Genomic DNA, 16,525 nt, shown 5'->3' on the forward strand with positions numbered 1-16,525 from the left:
GATATAATTTACCAGTATCTTTTTTATACTTTGATAAAATCTTAAAATAGTTTAAAAAGCAAATTTATTTTAAATTAAACTTTAATTAGGTGTAAATACTCATATTGAGGTATTAATGTATTTTTGAAATTTAGACAACATTTCTAGTGGTTCTCAACACTTTTTATTATAAATCTAAGTCGATGATCAAGTTGATCATTTTATTACTTAGATTATTATAATTATATTATCTTTAGCATCTGGTGATTTAAAATTATTAAATATATAATTCTTATTGAATATAACAAATAATTATATAAGCTTAGTATATTTTTTATAATTATATTTAAATTAAATGTATACCTAAAGGTAACAATACATTTATTTTAAAACTTTTGATAAAATTCACAAGTTGCTATAAACACTTTCGTTTTGTGAACTATTTTCAAAATTAACTATTTTCTAAAAATAAACAGTATGCCTTCACTAGATAAAACTTTAAAGTTAAAATATTTTTTAAAGAACTAACAATTTTTATTGTTATTATATTTTAGATATTTAGGTATATTTGTAGCAATCTTTACATTTTTAAAGATTTATTTTTCAAAAAATGCTTTTTTTCTCAAATTATTTAATTTCATTACTAGTATTAAATTCCAAACGTCCTTTTTAGCATTTTCGTACTGCTATATATTTAATATCTTAGCATTTTTCTTGCGCATCAATTAAAGCAGCTCCCTAGCGATGCCTTGCCAAATACACCTGCCTTCCGAGGCTTCCGAAAGATAATTCGCCCCTTTTCCGTCACCGTGTGACAAGACAAAAGACGAGATTTTTTTCGTCGGAAAAAGAAAAAATAATCCTCCCAAGCACCGTAACGGGATACTTTTCATAATGTTCGAAGGGAAATGATGAGAGGTTTTCCCCCGGCTGTGAAAAATTTGTGCGGAAAACACGCGCGAAATTTGAGCCAAGTCGCCATAAAGAGCGCTTTAAATATAGATGAAAAACACAATTTTTCAAGCGAAGGAATAAAAAAGAAAAACATATATTTATGTGTTTTATATGCACAATGGAAAGGGGAGCTCGTGTGCGCTATGGTGGAAAATCGCGCATTTTGAGCCTTTGATCTTGCTATTATTGGAATTTGTATTGTTTTATATGCGAATATATGAGTGGTGTTATGTGTATGTTGTATGTATAAGGTAAACCGAGAGCAAATTGAATGCAGAAAGGGCTCACTTCTTAGGGTACGCTCCTGTATTAAATAGCATCAAAACAATACGATGCTGTAAAATAAAACAGTGCTTGCTATAGTCATGGATTTAAAAATGTATTATATGTGTATGTTGAACGTTAAATATGTATAAACTAAAGAACGTTTTTTTTATTATGAATCATCTCGAGATATATATTTTTTATTTTTTTTTCAATTCACGCTATAAATGTTTACGATAATTTTTTTGCATGTTTGTTTATCTGACGAGACAACTATCAAAGATGCAGCTCTCTGCCACACGGCAGAATCAATGAAGACTTACTTGGTAATCAAAATATTTAAGTTGATAAGCATTAAATTGAAAATTGTTTTGACCAATTCTTAAAAGTGTTTAAATACTAATTAACATATTAAAAAAACCCATTTAAAGCATGTGGCTAAGCTACCCAAAATAAATAAAACTGTAATAACGAGAAGAGAACTCGAAGTAATAAAAGAGATGTGTGTTACCATATATTATTTTTATAAACTAAAAATGTGCAAAAATGAATTGTTTCTGTAAAAATATTGTTTTTATATTTTTAAATTACATAAAAGTATGTAAAAAATAAAAAAATATGAAAAGCAATGTCTGGTCCATTTATTTTGTCACACCGCTATATATGTAATAATGAGTTAAAAATATTATTTAAATAAAACAAACACAAAAGGTAGCTATTATGAATTAAAAATAAGGTTTAGTATTTTTGAAAAAATGCGATAAGGGGTGACTCATCAAAAATATTCTTCGTTGAAAGCAAAATTTTGGGGTTTAAGAACATATACATTGCGTTGAAGGACGATAAATATACGTTTAATGAAATTTTTTGAGGTACTTATTTTTTTAATGTAAAATAAGTTGTTTTGGAAATCGCAAGTCTTAAGCTAACTTCTAGATCAGTGGTCTCCAAAGTTGGGTACGCGTACCCTAGAGGGTAATCAGTCGATTTTAAGGGTTACGACAACTCACAATAACACAAAAAACGAGAAATTGACAACTGCAATGCAAGTATTTAAGCTAAATTTGATTATTTACAAATGTTTGTTTATATTAAAGGGTACGCTATATATTTTTGTCGTTTAAGGGGTACACGAGTAAAATAATTTGCCGACCACTAGATACCTCACGCGTAAGACTGAGAGAGTACGCGATCTGCTTCGCGTCGTTAGGCACACCGTATGCCGGCTATTGAGACTATCATGCTCGTCTATTTTTCCGTCACAGAAATTATTATGAATTTTGGTAATATAGTTTTATTTCGCTATTTTACTAGTACTTATTTTTTTATTAAATAACAGTTTATATGTTCTGTTGAATAAATAAAATTTTGCAACCCCAAAAAAGTTTTATCACTGCTTTAGAGAACTGATTTTATAATAATAATTTAATACAAGATGTGATGTTATATATGTTTAAATTTAAAAAGCTTGATGATGTTTCTTTTTTAGGAAACTACACACAGATTTTAAATATATGTATACATTTACAGCCACGGGTTCTATTCTTTTCTTATTATTTTAATTTTGCTATTATTTTGTTAATGAAAAACTACATTATTTTTTTCCAATTTAAGACTCTTTGAATTTGATAAAGATCATAATTTTGATGAAATGCCTTCAATAACTTGGCAATTAAAAAACTAAAGTTAATTTAAACCAAATTTCAGTTGTATTGTTATTTAAAAGATACTATAAAAAAATGCAAAAAATATTATAAATATAGTAACACGAAAAAAATATTAAGATGTATTAGGAATATAATCATATTAAAACATATTTTTTTATATTGTGCTATTTCCCAATTATTTGTGAGCGGTTTATAATAAATAAAAAATATTTTTTTAATTGTAATTTTTATCTATATTTTTACCCAAGTTTTTATAAAAAAATATTGTCTTATTCACAATAAGCGTTTACGAAATTAATTAACTATATTTAAGTTAGGCTGATGTAAATATACTAAAGTCGTAACTCATTTTCTTTCTAAGTTAAAAAGGTGCAAAATATTATAATTTACGTTTCGCGTAAGACAAAAAATAAATTTTGTATTCCAAATAATTTGCCTGTAAATTTGCTGTGATGCGACGATAAAAGTCAATTATTAACTCTGAAATATTAGTATTGAAAGCTTTAAACATGACATTAAAGGCAAGATTATTTACAGAACATTCGTATTCAAATTATATATTTTTATAAGTGAGTACAATAACAGTGTAGAAATTGTTTTGATATTATTTCATAAGCAACGTCTGAGAGACAACAATTTAAGGTCAACATAAACATAACCTTCACAGAAAACAAAGCTCGCAATTTTCCAGGAAAGCTTGTTTTGTCAAAACACTCCCATGAGACAATGCGCCGTTCGATTTTTCCATAATAATTCAATTAACCCTTAAACAACTGTGGCGGCACGACATCATAATCATAATATAATACAATAATAACATGCCAAAAAAGCTTAGCGTCTCTCGCTCGTTTTCTATCATCTTTCTCTCCTACTCACTCAGTCGCGCTCCAGTAGCCGAACCGAGCGGCAGTTCTCACGAGCTCCGAACGAGTCGACAACCAAAAGCGGACACACGGCACATTCTGGGTCAATCTTTGGCACAGAAGGGCCGCACCAACACCTGATCCCATCAAGACATCAATCGGCCCGACAAGAAACCGATAACGCTCATACATGGTTCAACAGGGCGCCGCTAGGAACATCTCCCGGAGACCCGAAGAACCACCAAAACCTTCTTTAACCGCTTCACTGTGTCCTAATGCGGGATACTTTCAAAAACAAACCCTTTTTAGGACCCCCACACGTGCTCCTTCGATCGGAGCATGCCTAAGCCGCCAAACTAAAAAAACTTAAAAATAAAGAGTAGATGATAAAAAGAACCCCTATTTCTTTCAGGTTGTCTTTTATTATTCTCTTCCGAGAGACCCAAGGTAAGCGGAGCGCGACTGCCCGCAAACCACCCTCTCCCCTCCATTTCCCCTATCCAACTCCGTCTCCAACGGTTAGTGATGCCGGAGACCATCAACAGCATTTCGCGACGGTAGACCCGTCCACGGTCGTCAATCGTGACGACCAAGGAAGGAGGTCTGGCCTAGCGCCGGAGTGCGCAGTACTCCGGAGCGAACGCCAGACTGGGTTCGATCTCAGTTGCCCATGGGCTGAAACTCCCGAGCCTAATGCAACTGCGGGACGCGGGCGTGGTGCCCGAGAAGTACCCAAGTCTCCTACTCACTTCCGTGTTTCCTGAAATAATGGACGGAAGTTCGTAATTCAAACATCCACTCGAGCTTTGCGTAATTTCCATGGAAAATTTTCCCATTGTTCCGCAACGCGGAAAGCCCATTAATCGGAGAAAAGTTCGAACGGCGGAAAAATATGATTGTCGAATTCCGATCGCAAACATATTTTACGCCACGTTATGAGTATACGCGTACGTTAAAGCTTTCGTTAAATTTTCGTTTGGTAAACAAAATACAACCAGTCTGAGCTTTCACGAAGCTTAATTCGTTCTGTTGACTGTCAGCGTATTTTTTTTTGCTCGGAGGTACGTTATGAAAAATAACCCATACCACGAACGTATGATGTGATACTTTTGATAAAATATTAAAAGTAATTCATTATAATAATAGTCACATGATTTATAAATGTAATGGGGCGTATCGAAATATTTTTTTAGCAATTAACAATCAGCTTTAATTTCACCATAAATTTGCATACTTCATTTATCGCAAATTCTTAAAAATATGTGTTTAATAATAAATTTTTAATAATAAGAATAATGATATCAATTGTTGTTGGGAGAACGACTTATAAAACTGAGGTTCTAAGTTCATCATTTCTAATTGTCAAAATTTGTTATTAAAAATGTCTTTTTACATAGGTGCTGCCAAATATAAATATAAATCCTAAACAAATTATTTTAAGACATTTATAAAATTATTAAAATTTTCAGATTATTCACTTCAAATTGAAGGTATATTAAGAGTCTCTCAGTTAGAGCCCAGAAAACATATCTTCCGCATTTTTTTGTGAAAATTACATGAAAAATACATGAAGCAGTTTGGAAATGTGAAATCTGTGAGCCAGATTAAAATAGGCAGTGAGTGGGTCAGACTTCTGCTTTAAATCATGAGTGCTCAAGATGCAGATAAATGCTAAAGACCTAAAATAAAAAATAGTGAAAAGGTTGAAAAAATGAGACCAATTAATATGTTTCCTTGTATAGAAAAAGTGATGGAAGAATTAATAATTACACAATTAAAGGATTTTATTATTTCTCAAAACATCCCATGTGAACTACAATTGGGATTTAGAGAAAAACACGGGTAGTTTACCTCAAAATATATTATTAAAATTAATCAGTCTAATAAATAATAATTATTTTAGAAATACTACAATATTCTTAGTCTGCCATGATTTATTAAAATTAAACGATAGGTTCCTAGCAATGCATCATTAATAAAAAAATATTACAGTATTGATTTTATATAAACCAACTTTCTAAAATATACTTATGGAGCATTAGAATGGTTTCATTAGCTGCGATTCATCAAGCTTATGCCATGATATTAGGTAGGATTAAAAACTTTTAACCGTCCCTGCAATATCACACGCTGGTTATAATCTAGGTATTTGCAAAATATCAATGAGAAATTAGATATATGATGCAATTATCCTTAGAGTTACATTAGCCAATTATATCGGTTAATTATTTAAATGCCATTATTGCGTTGCATGTGGTTTTGTTACACAGAAGCTCGAATATTCGGCAACCGAACTAAAAATCACAGACATTTTGAATATTTTTCGAAAACGCAAAACAACAAACATTTTGCCAAACCGACGATGGAATAATATTGATTTTGCACGTCAAACGTTTGCTTTAAACAAACAAATCCGGTACGGCTTATATATCTATTGCGTAGATGTTTGATTTATAAATTGATATACATCTGCGGATTTTCAGGTGTAACGGATATAATATTTTATATACTAGTAATAAAAAACATTTACATTAGATAAATAATTTTAAAATAAAAATTATAAAAAACGTATTTTAAAGAATCATTAAAATATATTGTGTGATTTTTATTAAAATATACAAATTTATTCGTACTAAGCCTAACAGTCTTATAATATTTTTTTATATATTTACAATCTGTCTATACATAAACAATTAGTAATATTTTTTTGATTATGATATTGACATGTAAAAAAACATCTCATTGGATGCCTCTCCATATTCATTATTACAAGATCTAATTTATTTTTTATACTTATTTACTATTTTATATTTATTGTTTGTCATGTCTGTTAGGTATGTCAGATGGTAATAAAATATAAAATAAATAGAAAGTAAGTGAAAAATTTTTGATATGAATACGTCGTATATACAGATTTTGAGAAGGCCTTGGACAAGGTTCGTCATAAGTTATTACTTTAAAAATTGCTATTCTCTAGTTATTTGAGCGATCGTAGACAGTGTGTAATCTTTGGCGACCGATTGTCGAGAGAGTATTTCTTATGAAAAATGGCAAATTTTCAAATACTTGTAATTGCTTATTTGGCACGCGCATTACAAAAAATAGCGGATATCTTCGCAGAAAAGATGCAAATAAAGTAAGAAATGCCAAAATGTTTTTAGCGCAAATGTGTACTCCATGATCGTTACAATGTTCATGCAATCGGCAAAGAAGTGCTGACGAAAAGGACCGTCGAAAGTGGTCACTTTGTTGAAAAACGTACTTCCATTAACACTTTCGACTTTAGTTTAGTTTTATGCCTGCACTTGCACTCTCTGGAAGTTGTCTTCTTTGACTTACGATTTCGAGTAAGCGACCACACTGCCGAAAATTTCATATGCCAGACGGCGGCTGTGAATGACCTCCGGACGGCGGCTTCTGTCACGTACAGCTGGTGTATTTGCGCGCGATCGAAAAATGTGCCAAATAATCGCAATTTTTAAATTGTCATTTTATTAAAATTACGTTACTGATAATTATAAAAGTTTGTGTGGGCACTCACCAATACAATACCAGTGAAAACTTTTTGTTCGTAAATATTCAATTTACGCAAAATCTTTGTCGGCTTTTGCAAAATGCCATAAGACATAAAAATGATACTTCAGAATACGAACACCACATCTGTGACTATCCTACAATTTGCCGTCATCGATTCTTAATAAGAATTCGTTATGGTGTGCCATTTATATAAACCGATCTAAGAAAATACATAAGAATATTCGAAACGATTTTTTTGAACAAAATCAAGTAGCACTAATTATTTTTTAATTATTTAATTTTATATTAAAAAAAATGTAATAACGATATATGTTAGAAGAATATACTATCAAAAATATAATTAATCCATTTTGGTGCCCTAACATATTCAAATATGTCAGTAAAAGTCTGTTGAAGTCCTTGATAAACATGTGACCACGATGCAGTGCTCAACATGCGTATTAACCCTAGGACGCCTACGCGCATACTGAAATTAAACCGAACTCGTTCTATCTCAGTTTGCGAAACACCATATCATTATCTCTCACTCTCGTCACTTAACACGCGAGAGAGCGAAAGAGGAAGTATCTCACCGCTCGCACTCGAAAGAGCAGCTTTGACTTCGGTCCTTTTGCCGACAATGTTCGGAAGCGCTCGAAGCTGGCCAAGTTGACTAAATTACCCCTACTTTACCTTCCGTTCTCGGTAACCTCGGACAACTTCCGAAAGATTTTAGAGCGGGCAGAACCGAACTCGACCGAAGTAACCCATTATACTCTCCATACTTGGCCAACCTTGGCCAACTTTCAGAAAGTGTAGTGCAGGCATTAGAATTACATATCAACTCAAATGATAAACTAATTTTAAAAACACCCGATTTAGTACGACACCAGACCTTCAAGTCTCACATTTAAAATCCGAAAAATGCAGTGAAACAGTCTTTCTTCTGATGCATCAAAGCTTTTAGTAATTTATGTGTTGACTATTATGAGTCAATGAATGGTTATTATTTACATGTGTGAGTTATGCATATAAAAAGCAGAGCCGTCAAAAGAATACACTTGAAGGATCATATTTCACTAAAAGCTCACAATCTATGATGCATTTGAGTGCTGTAGAAATTTGTAAGACTTATCACCAAATCCAATGCTAGAGAGAATTAAGGAAATGCATACTAAATAATAAATTTGGCAATTATTAGTAAAATAATTTGACCCATTACAAGTGACAATTTATTGACTTTGGAGTAAACATTAGTTCAAACATTGATCTTATCACCAGTGAAGCTTACTAAATTAACACTGGTGAAAAAAATAATATATTTACGTTTTACATTTATTCATGATAACTATAAAAAATACTAAAAAGGGCATATTAAATAAAAAAAAATACTAAAAAATAAAAAAACTAATACATAACCTTCATTAAAAAATATTTCTTGTTTATAATAAATCGCAGATTTACTACGAATTAACAAACAATTAAAAATTAAAAAGTATACATGTTTTCCTGAATGCGATAAAAAAAACTCTGATTTATAATAAATGCAAAGAACACAAATCTATCAGTTTGATACAAATTTAAGCTAATCTTTAACTACTAATTTTGAGGCAACGATTACGGATGGTCCCGACAGTATAAATGCATTTTTTTTATGTTTTTTAAAGTAAAGTTTGTTGTATTGTTTTTTATTTTATATTAAAATGATTAAATGTAGAGAATCTCACATTACAAATTGAAATCTGATATTTCCCCAAAAGTTTACCTAATCCTCGTTCGCGTCTGCGGTGAAACATATCTAATTTACTCATTAATCACATAATCCCTGCCGGTAATCGCTATCCGATCCGTCAAAAACGATCCGCTACAGCGACATTCGAGAGACCGCTATCGGGTGACGTTTTAACGGTTGATTTGACAACGCCCTGTAGCCGAGCGGCGAGTGGAATGGGGACATGGCTCCCGTTTTACGACCGCGTGTCTATATTTCATACGTGCGTAGTGCGCGTGTGTATGTAGGATCGTAAATCTGTAAGTTTGATTCTTCTGGGGATAGTGCTTTCAACACCGCTCAATATATCGAAGGGTTTGTTTGTGTGTTGGAGATGAAAATATAAATTTTGTTATTTACGATTGTGTATATTGTTGTGTGAGGGTGGATTTTTTTTCATTGCCGGTGTAATACGACGCTAGGTGTACGTGACTATTGTGTGAGAGATTGACGACAAATTGCCATTTTGACGGGGAACTTGTGTTTCAAATACGATTTATATGTTGATAGGAATGTCATATTTTGTTTAGACAGAGCAAATAAAATGTTATGTGCATTGATGCTCAATTTAAGCAAACTATTTTTTTATCACACGCGTTTATAATCATGGATTTAGAATAATCAAAATATGAGATTGTTTCAGATGAAAAATAAATAGATAATTACAGAGGGATGATATATTTTCAAATAATTTTTATTTAAGGTTTTCCCAATGTGTAATTGAGCCGTTGATTTTGAAAGTGGGGCAAGTTTATTTTGTTAAAAAAACAGTTAGAGCTAATTTAAAAAAAATAGTATGCAAAAGATTTTTTTAGACAAATTTAATATATTTAAAGGAAGAGTGGACCGTGCTCTCAATGAAACAAAAGTTTTGAGAGCATTTTCGTGGTAAAATCAAAGGTTGTTTCTGGAAAACCAATGAGAAAGAAGTAAAACGCGTGAAGGTACACATTGAGAGTTATCCTCGAAAAAAAAATTTTCTGTACATCCCCGATGATTATTACAAATTAATAAAAACAGAATTTATTTTCACTACACGAAATGAAATGTGAAGACTTTTATTTAATCAAACAGTATAGAATTCTTGAGCACCCTGTATATGTTCGCTAGCAAAATCCAATGTATCAATTTTTTGCAAAATGGCGACAAGTATAATAACTTAAACACTCGTAACTCAGTAGGTTTAAATTTAAACGATAAGATTGCCAAATATGAAACGTTTAAAAGCCTAAACTTCATCTTAATAAAATATAAAAAAAATAGTTTTTTGCTTCAAAACAAGCGATGTATCAGTTCGATTGGAGCCCCATACGAGCTATTTTGAGACTTTCAGAAGAGTTAACGCTCTTAACTGCTTGGTTTTAAAGATTAAAAATTAAATTTTTAGTGTCGTATAGAATTACCTAGCACCCCTTATAGCTTGTGTAAGAAAAAAAGATATAATTTTTTTTTACAAAATGGCGGCCAATGTAAAAATTAAAAGTGTCATAACTTTATTAAATGAAATCTTACTGAAAAATGTTGTATGAAAAAAGTGTTAAGAAGCTTAATTTGCATTTTAAAAATTTTTTTAATTATTTTTTTAATAAAAAACGAGTCTTACGGTGAATTGACCGGGCACTCGTGCGAGCTTTTATGCGACTTTGCATATAGTTAACGCTTGTATTTGGTTCCTTTCAAAGATATAGACTTGAATTTTTGATACGAAATAGAGCTTTTGAATATACTTACGATACCGTTTAAAAAAATTAAAAATTAAAAAAAAAAGTTTTTTTTTCCATTACACGTTTAGTGTTATGAGTCGATCAACCCACCATACATACGCTCATAAGACTAGCAATATAGTTAAGGTCAGTGTGAGCTTATTTATACATATTTAAAGTTGAATTTTGGTAACAGTATAGAATTTTTGAGCATCCTGTATATGTTTGTTAGCAAAATCCAATGTGTCAATTTTTTGCAAAATGGCGACAAGTATAAAAATTTAAACGCTCAATAGGTTTAAATTTTAACGAAAAGATTGCTAAATATGAAACGTTTAAAAGCCTAACCTTCATCTAAATAAAATATAAAAAAAAATAGTTTTTTGCTTCAAAACAAGCGATGTATCAGTTCGATCGGACCCCCATACGAGCCATTTTGAGACTTTCAGAAGAGTTAACGCTCTTAAATGCTTGGTTTTGAGGATTTAAAAATTAATATTTAGTATCGTATAGAACTACTGAGCACCACGTTCTGTATGAAATTTTTTTTTTTTTTACAAAATATCGGCCAATGTTAAAATTTTAAGTGTCATAACTTTGCAAAATGAAATCCTACTAAAAAATGTTGTATACAAAAAGTGTTTAAAAGCTTAATTTGCATTTAAAAATTTTTTTTTTTGCGCAAAACGAGTCTTATGGTAAATTGACCGGGCCCCCATTGTTGGATGCGAGTTTTAAGTGATTCGCCGTTTGAATTGAATTATAAAACATCAGTCGGAAGTGATTTACAATTTAAAACTATTCATTTATCGCCAAAACGAAGTAAGCCAAAAATTTTCGACAAAATAACATTGGCATCTTTAAATGGAAAAACTTTAAATGAAGAAAAAATATAACTTGTACCTTAAAAATTTGTACCATCTCAATTAAAAAAATTAGTAGTAATATTCCTTTAGTTTTTTTTTATACATTCAGTGTTATGTGGTTATTCATAAAAGACAATCTAAAAAAAAACAGTTTCGAATCAATCCCAAAAATATTTTTTTAAATATGTCATTTTAGTAAAATCATATCGAAATACATTTTCACCAGTAGATATATATTTTTATCAGTGAAAATATAAATTATCTTGTAGGTGTTAGTACAATTATATGTTTTAAGCTTTTAAAATATATTTAGTAATTTATCATTATTTATTTACATCCAATGAATAAATGTTACAATGAATTTTGTAAAGTCCAAATACATTTTCACCAGTAAATATATATTTTTACTAGCGAAAATATAATTTAATTGATATGCGCTAATATGCTGCGCTAAAATGTCATTAAAGCGCAATTTGACATCTGCGAAACGTCCATTTGCTGTTTAAAAGTTCTTACACTAAAATAATTATAGACTAAGAACTTTTATCTCTCAAGGGAAAATAGGCGAAAGAATAAGTACAGGCAGATATCGCATCTCACATATTGCTCCATATTTTGTTTGTTGTTTTACAAATATGATAGCTATCGTAACCGATATTACTATGGACTAAATTCAAACAGAATTTTGTTTAATAGGAGAACGCAACAGATATTACTACTTCTCAGAAGACAAAAATTCAAGTCAAAAGCAATAAAGGAAAAATTCGGTTTAGATGAGCTATTTTGATTCTCACTCACGATGGCACGATTTTATTGCTTTTAACCTGGACTAGAAAATCACTATATGGCAACACCGAGCAACAAAGAAAACACGACTAATTATCAGAAAAATATTATGAGTAGATATTTTTTAATAATTTTTAATGCCTAATTGAAGTATGATTTTTTAAAATATGTCGCAACGGTGGCTAATTTTTATATTTATTTGGAGCATAGAAAGGGTTAGCTCGTGTCGAATAAAATTTAATCAAAAATTATATTACGATACTAAAAAATATATACAGTGAAATTTTTGTCATGAGGCCCGGAATCATAGTTTTTACAGGTCCCGGGCTTGCTCTCAACAGCATCGATTGTATGTATTAAATAATTAAACATTAAAGAAAAATAACTAACACTAAAGTTGAATAAGTTCAATAGATACCTGCAACAAAATAAAAATAACATTAGATATTATTATTTAAATACATAAATCTTAAATTACTAATTACATGTTTTAGTACATATGTATGAGTTAATTTTCGTTTAATGTCTGTTGCTTTGATAAAGCTAATTACATTCTAAAACAAGTTAATATAATTATTGTACTTATACATACAATCTAAATGTCTAAAAATAAATATTTCCGTCGACACAACGTACACGTTAAAAGTCACGTAGCATTATCGCGTATCTAAACAGCGATCGTGTAACAGGTTAGTACATGCGATGATATTGATACGTTATAATACATAATGAACTTTCCACAGACACATATTACTCACGTACATCCAAAACAATTCTATTAACATTACAACAATAACGAAATGCGATACGATCAATATTTGCTTTACGCTCTTGTTTCTATATGCCATTTGAGAATTTCTCCCTTATCGTAGTACAATATATATATAGTAAATTATGTACATACGCACTATACACACGTCATTTATAATATACGTGTGTAACGATTTCAACGGCGAAAACCATTAGTGCGAGTGTCTTATTACATGATGGGAAAATGCTAAATTACCGCGCATTGTTCAGTTTGGTGATTCTGAGCCAAGGGTGTAATACAACTATTGAATAATGCTAATTGCTATTTTGCCGTTTTGTAAACAATTTTTTTTTAATAAAATTTTTTGTATTATGAAAAAGTATTTATTTAAAAATATATATATACATAGTATTTGTAATTAAATAATTTTAATATTTATTTGAAGATTATGGAATAAGAACGGACGAAGGATGTTTAATAAAAATCTATGATTTTAGATCGCAGGAAAAATTGCAATATAATGGCGAAAATTATTGACATGCTTAGGAATAATATATATTTTAATGTTGTAGAATGCAAAATTTATTAAAATCACCGAAATATTATTAACGAATCAAATCTATTTATAAAAATATATGTTGATCCGTTTCAAGTTTAAATAATATATGTGTATAAAGAAAATATATTCTTCAAAATAATTAACTTATACTTTTTTTGCTCGAGATTTCCTAATGGAAAAGTTTTCTCTTCTCTGCGAAATCAATCACGCAAAAATCCGATTCGATTGTTCTTTAATCATATTAATTGAGTTTGCCAAAGAATTTTCAACGATTGTTTGAAGTGTTCGTTGAAGATTATCAATGGCACAGAACGTTTAGAAATGTATTCTTATTATTTTCTTAAGTAATTAGAAAATCAAAGCTCTCGCGGCGGTTAACTGCTTGAGAAGAGATGTTTACATGCTTGAAGCTAATTTGTATTAAATTCGGTTGTCTGTGGCTTGATTGAGACAAACAAATTTAATACACATACAACGATATTTGAAAGAGATAATAGAGAGTTTAATGTGTAGGCGTGTACTCGAATTATATTTTGGTAAACGTATATACATTTATAATATATTGTTATGACGATGTATTTTTATCTAGCAGATAAGACCTTGAATTTAATTATAATACCCAAATGTTCTCTTAATTGGTCTTCTGAGAATAAAATAAAATTATATTGCTAATAATCCATCAATTGAGTCGAATTTATAATACATACATTGACTTTTCATAAATATATAAATATAATATTATTGATATTTTTATTCACAGTATTTTTAATATTGTCATATATGTAATAAGAATAGTTTTTTAAGAAAACATGTTAAATATAAAATATATATCATTATCATACACTGCGTCTAATCTGCACAGCTTAACCTTATCACTGGCTGTTTGATTTTAGTACAGTTGTTTCATGACGCGAATGTCATTATCATGAATGACTTTATCCTTTCGTATCTGTACGTAAGTTTCAGATGTTGAACTTTGATTATTTACGTTTACATTAAATAGAGCTTATGCTAAAGCCATTTTTAAAATCAAAATAAGTATTGCTCATGCCTTTCTTTCCTTGTTAAATATTCTATTGTCATTGATTTTAAGCATGTAGCTTATCGAGCTTTTGTTCTATACTATTGGCACTCTTTTGCATCTGGGTTTCTGACAGATGATACAATTATTGAAAATTAGGAATTTGCAAAAAAACGCAGTTAAATATAATACACGAAGAACGTTGCATAAAAATGAGCTAATATTTTAATTATAATATAGGCAGTGAACTAGTTAATTGCACAGATTTTATAGCAAATTTAAGTGTACGAAATATGATTACATAATAATTATAATTTGATTCTGAAATTAAATCCATATTTATAATAAATATTAGATTAACCAGCGCCTCCCCTTGCTTGCGACTTGATGATTATTTTTTTATAGGAAGTTTAAAAATATATTATATTTATTTAAAGTTTGGTGACGGGTGGCAATTAGACACAGTAGTTTATCTTATTGACGATTTAAAATAGTTACATATTGCTTATAAAGTACGGGGCGCGCGCGCGATGGCGCGCGTCCGAACGCGCCAAAGATTGCCAGTAGAGAAAAAAATCCGTTAGTGTTAAATCAGAGTGCCGACAAGTTTTGGCTATAATAAAGCTACAGAGAATATATAAATATAAATCCGCCTCACAAAAGAAAGAGATACAGACGCATGGATAGAAATAAGGAGCGACTCAATAAAAAGTCGCTGGCGTTTAAAGGGTTAAAACACTATAATGTTTAAAGATATTCCGATTTTTATTTATATTTGTAAAACAGGGTAGTTTAAGTTTTGTTAGTAGCATTCTTTAGTAGTTTAAGGAAATGCTTAGTGACATTAAAGTTTCTGCGAGTTAATTAAATATTCTCTTAGGGAAGTATATCAGTAACCTTTTTTAAGCTATTTCAATAAGTATTTGGTTATTCGGAGATTGCGAAAAATCTTACGTGGAAGTTTCTCTAGCCAATTTTTTCTAGCTAAATGTTTCACACAGATCTTTAAATAATCTGATGGTAAATGAGACCAAGAAAATTACACAACAGCAAAGTTGACTTCAGATGCCTTAAGAATTGAATCGGGAATTGAATCAGGCCTAGAATTTACAAAGCCAAATTTAAAAGAGTTAGTTTTTATAATGATCAATACTAAGGACCAAATGCAAGAAGAAAGAAGCGACTGAGCGGAAGACGAAAAGGCTTGCTCGGAAAAAAATACCTTTCGGTTTTGAATAAGCAGCACGCTTAGTGTTAACAAAATTTTAAAACGCTCTTAGATTATTGGTAATTTGATTTTGGCAACTTTTGTAATAATTGCAATGACATGAAATCATCAAATCACTCTTGGTAACCAAAATTCAGCGAGAGCAGGCAGATGTCTTGATCCGTTTACGCCACATCAAACATTTGAGGGCGTTTTCAAATAAAACACTGGTCGAACGCACAATATAGCGCTTCACAGAAAATTGAGAGAGCAGATTCTACATATATGCATTCTCTCAATCGTCTCTAGTCCTCACTTAAAATTATTTTATTTGTTAATAAAATCTACATAATTTATTTTTGTCTTTGTTTTGCATTTTTCAAGTTCAAATATCAAATGAAAAATAGTTCGTAAAGTTCTAGTTTTACATAAAAATTAACTACCACTCAATTACATGGACTCATGCAACAGACATCTCTTTAAGGTTTTAGCCTAAATAGAATAAATCCTTTTAACTCTGTCCCGGTCCGGTGGCGGCTTTGAAAATGACACAGGGGTCGTCACGGACCCCAGGGCGATCAGGAATCAATTTGGCGCTTGTCTGTTTCGCGGACGACC

The 16,525-nt window shown here is 30.6% G+C and overlaps 1 protein-coding gene across 4 annotated transcripts in view; it reads right to left on the bottom strand.

Annotated features, from left to right (window-relative positions):
- LOC148237287 (uncharacterized) overlaps positions 1-16,525 on the bottom strand; it is a 251,416-nt gene that overhangs the window by 46,360 nt on the left and 188,531 nt on the right. The window contains exon 2 of one of the 4 annotated variants that reach the window (XM_088205393.1): positions 12,760-12,787. The exons of the other annotated variants lie outside the window; for them this stretch is intronic. The gene's annotated coding sequence lies outside the window, so the exon portion shown is untranslated. The remainder of the gene's footprint in view (positions 1-12,759; positions 12,788-16,525) is intronic. 4 annotated transcript variants of the gene reach the window in all.

Source organism: Plectrocnemia conspersa, unplaced genomic scaffold (assembly GCF_051122295.1).
Source record: "Plectrocnemia conspersa isolate PC_06_02 unplaced genomic scaffold, ASM5112229v1 ptg000002l, whole genome shotgun sequence".
Classification (NCBI taxonomy): Eukaryota; Metazoa; Arthropoda; class Insecta; order Trichoptera; family Polycentropodidae; genus Plectrocnemia; species Plectrocnemia conspersa.